Raw genomic sequence first — 4,636 nt, 5'->3', positions numbered from 1 at the left:
GGGAAAAAAAAAAAAAACCTTTTTTTTTTTTGAGATGGAGTTTCGCTCTTGTTGCCCTGGCTGGAGTGCAGTGGCATGATCTTGGCTCACCGCAACCTCCACCTCCCAAAACCAAAACTTAAAGTAGACAAAACAACTTGAAAGAATATGAACCCAGCTGGGCACAGTGGCTCATGCCTATAATCCCAGAACTTTGGGAGGCTGAGGCAGGCAGATCACTTGAGGTCAGGAGTTCACGACCAGCCTAGCCAACATAGCAAAACCTTGTCTCTATTAAAAATACAAAAATGAAGGCCGGGCGCGGTGGCTCACGTCTGTAATCCCAGCACTTTGGGAGGCCGAGGCGGGTGGATCACGAGGTCAAGAGATCGAGACCATCCTGGTCAACATGGTGAAACCCTGTCTCTACTAAAAATACAAAAAATTAGCTGGGCATGGTGGTGCGTGCCTGTAATCCCAGCTACTCAGGAGGCTGAGGCATGAGAATTCCTTGAACCCAGGAAGCAGAGGCTGCACTAAGCCAAGATCACACCAATGCACTCCAGCCTGGGTGACAGTATGAGTCTCAAAACAAAACAAACAAAAAAACCCCACAAAGTTGTGAGGTGTGGTTTAACTACCTAATCTAAAAACCTATAAAGCTATATATAATGGAACAGAATGGTAGTGACATAATGGTAGCTAAACTAATCAATGAAATGGGAAAGACTCCAGACTTAGATTTGTAAAGTTAATTTTTGACAAAGGTACAAAGGCAGTTTTGTGGGAGAAAGGTAGCTTTTTCAAAAAATCGTTCAGTAACAATTCAATATGCAGATGCAGAAAAGGAATTTCAATCCATACCTCATATCATGTGCAAAACTCAACTCAAAATGGATCATATACCTAAATATAAACCTAAAATTATAAAACTATTTTACCCAGCCAAAGAGAAATAAAAGCACATGTTCATACAAAGATGTGCACACAAATGTTCATAGCAACTTTATTTGTAATAGCCACTAACTGGAAACAACACGAATTCTATCAACATATGAATATATAAACAAATTTTGGTGTAGCCATACACTGAAGTGCTACTCAGCAGCAAAAAGCAATGACTACTGATGCATACAACAATGTGCACAAATCTCAGAATAATTATGCTGAAATGAAAGAAGACAGACAAGTACAGCAAATATAATCAGCACTATTCCATTTATGTAGAATTTCAGAAAATATAAACTAACATTTTTATTTTTTGGAGATGAAGTCTTGCTTTGTCACCCAGGCTGGAGTGCAGTGGCGCAATCTCGGCTCACTGCAACCTCCACCTCCTGGGTTCAAACGAAGCTTCTGCCTCAACCTCCTGAGTAGCTGGGATTACAGATGCACTCCACCACACCCGGCTAATGTGTGTGTGTGCGTGTGCATGTGCGTGTGCGTGTGCGTGTGTGTGTGTTATTTGTTTTTCTGTTTTGAGACGGAATTTCGCTCTAGTTGTCCAGGCTCGAGTGCAATGGCTTGATCTCAGCTCACCGCAAGCTCTGCCTCCCAGGTTCAAGTGATTCTCCTGCCTCAGCCTCCGGAGTAACTGGGATTATAGGCATGTACCACCATGCCCGGCAAATTTTGTATTTTTACTAGAGACAGAGTTTCTTCATTTTGGTCAGGCTGGTCTAGAACTCCCGATCTCAGGTGATCAACCCTCCTGGGCCTGCCTAAGTGCTGGGATTACAGGTGTGAGCCACTGCGTCTGGCCAGTTTTTGTATTTTTAGTAGGGAGGGGATTTCACCATGTTGGCCAGGCTGGTCTTGAGCTCCTGACCTCGTGATCTGCCCGCCTTGGCTTCCCAAAGTGCTGGGATTACAGGCATGAGCCACCGCACCCCACCAATATAAACTAATCTATAGTGACACAAAACAGAAGGGTAGTCCCCAGGAAAAGAGAAGGGCAATAAGGAGCAGCAGAAAGGATTACAGAAGGGCACATAGAGAGTATTTGGAGTATGACAGATATGTCCACTGTCTTGAATGTGGTGGTGGTTCGATTGGAATATACAGATGCAAAAACTTACATTGTATACTTTTTATTTATTTATTTATTTATTTTTTGGAGATGGAGGCTCACTCTGTCGCCCAGGCTGGAGTGCAATGGCATGATCTTGGCTCATTGCAACCTCCACCTCCCAGGTTCAAGCAATTCTCCTGCCTCAGCCTCCTGGGTAGCTGGGATTACAGGCACACGCCACCACACCTGGCTAGTTTTTTGTATTTTTAGTAGAAATGTGGTTTCACCATGTTGGTCAGGCTGGTCTCAAACTCCCTACCTCGTGATTCGCCCACCTCGGCCTCCCAAAATACTGGGATTACAGGTGTGAGCCAGTGCCTGGCCTGTATACTTTAAATGACATCTATTATATGTCAATGAAGCTGTTTAAAAAATTAAAACCAGAGCCAGGCACAGTGGCTCCTGCCTGTAATCCCAACACTTTGGGAGGCCAAGGCTGGTGGACCATGAGGTCGGGAGTTCAAGAGCAGCCAACATGGTGAATTCCCATCTCTACTAAAAATACAAAAAAATAGGCAGGGATGGTGGCGGGCACCGGTAATCCCAGCTACTCGGGAGGCTGAGAAAGGAGAATCGATTGAACCCGGGAAGCAGAGATGGCAGTAAGCCAAGATTATGCCACTGCACTCCAACCTGGGCAACAGTGTGAGACTCTGTCTCAAAAAAAAAAAAAAAATTAAAACCAGGCTGGGCACAGTGGCTCATGCCCATGATACCAGCCCTTTGGGAGCCAGAGATGGGAGGATCATTTGGGCCCACAGGTTCAAGACCAGCCTGGCCAACATAGTGAAACCCCATCTCTACTAAAAATACGAAAAAAAAAAAAAAAAAAAAAATTAGCCAGGCATAATGGTGGGCACCTGTAATCCTAGCCACTTGGGTGGCTGAGGCAGGAGAATTGCTTGAACCCGGGAGGCAGAAGCTGCAATGAGCCAACATCCCAACACTGACTGCACTCTAGCCTGAGTGAGACAGAGTGACACTCTGTCTCAAAAAAAAAAAAAAAAAAAAAACTGGAGAAGTGGTTCATTTCCTGCCCAGATGCTGACCGACAGTTGGTTTGAGGGCATAGGCCAAGGGAAGAAGTGCCAGAGGCTCAACATGATGAAAACAGCTGTCCAGAAAGAAAGACTAGAGCTTGTTTTTTGTCGTTATTTATTTATTTGAGATGGAATTTCACTCTTGATACCCAGGCTATAGTGCAATGGCGCAATCTCGGCTCACTGCAACCTCTACCTCCCAGGTTCAAGCCATTCTCCTGCCTCAGCCTCCCAAGTAGCTGGGATTACAAGCATGTCCCACCATACCGGCTAATTTTATATTTTTCATAGAGAAGGCGTTTCTCCATGTTGGTCAGACTGGTCTCAAACTCCAGACCTCAGTTGATCTGCCCACCTCAGCCTCCCAAAGTACTGGGATTACAGGTGTGAGCCACCTCGCCTGGCCTTGTTAATTTTTTCTTTTTTTTTTTGAGATGGAGTCTCACTCTGTCACCCAGGTGCAATCTCAGCTCACTGCAACCTCTGCCTCCTGGGTTCAAGTGGTTCTCCTGCCTCAGCCTCCTGAGTGGCTGGGATTACAGGCGGGCGTCACCAGCCCGGCTAATTTTTTTGCATTTTTAGTAGAGACAGGGTTTCACCATGTTGGCCAAGATGGTCTCAATCTCTTGACCTTGTGATCCACCTTGGCCTCCCAAAGTGCTGGGATTATAGGTGTGAGCCACCGTGCCCAGTCGCCTTTTTATTTTTTTGAGACAGAATCTCACTCTGTCGCTCAGGCTGGAGTGCAGTGGTGCCATCTTGGCTCACTGCAACCTCCGCCTCCGGGGTTCGAGCAATTCTCTGCCTCAGCCTCCTGAGTAGCTGGGAATACAGGTGCCTGCCACCACACCCAGCTAATTAGAGGCCTGAGCCACCTCACCCAGCCAATCTTTCTGTTAATTTTTAAGACATGATGGCTGGGTGTGGTGGCTCGTGCCTGTAATCCCAGCATTTTGGGAGGGCGAGGCAGGTGGATCATGAGGCCAGGAGATTGAGACCATCCTGGCCAACATGGTGAAACCCCGTCTCTACTAAAAAAATACAAAAAAATTAGCTGGGTATGAGGCGGGCGCCTGTAATCCCAGCTACTTGGGAGGCTGAGGCTGGAGGATCACTTGAACCTAGGAGTTCTGGGCTGTAGTGCGCCATGCCGATTGGGTGTCTGCACAAGGTTCAGCATCATATGGTGACCTCCCGAAAGCGGGGGACCACTGACTGCTCAATACTTGAACTTGTCAATCATGCCTGAGGAGGGGTGAACCAGCCCAGGTCAGAAACGGAGCAGGTCAAAACTCCCGTGCTGATCAGTAGTGGGATGGTGCCTGTGAATAGCCACTGCACTCCAGCCTGGGCAGCATAGTGAGAACACATCTCTTTAAAAAAAAAAAAAAAAAAAAAAAGGAGTTTGAGGCCTTGGATGCCTTGAGGCTTCTAAAAGACAACCTGGGATTCCAAATCTGACAGCTACAATTTTGCACAAAGCCTTCTTCAGTGTTCTCCACACATCACCCCCTTCCTTTCTCCCTGCTTCCCTTTTCTTCACATC

The sequence above is a fragment of the Sapajus apella genome, unplaced genomic scaffold (genome assembly GCF_009761245.1).
Source record: "Sapajus apella isolate SASKATOON/1434 unplaced genomic scaffold, GSC_monkey_1.0 scaffold69, whole genome shotgun sequence".
NCBI lineage: Eukaryota > Metazoa > Chordata > Mammalia > Primates > Cebidae > Sapajus > Sapajus apella.
Note: the sequence above shows the minus strand (reverse complement) of the source record.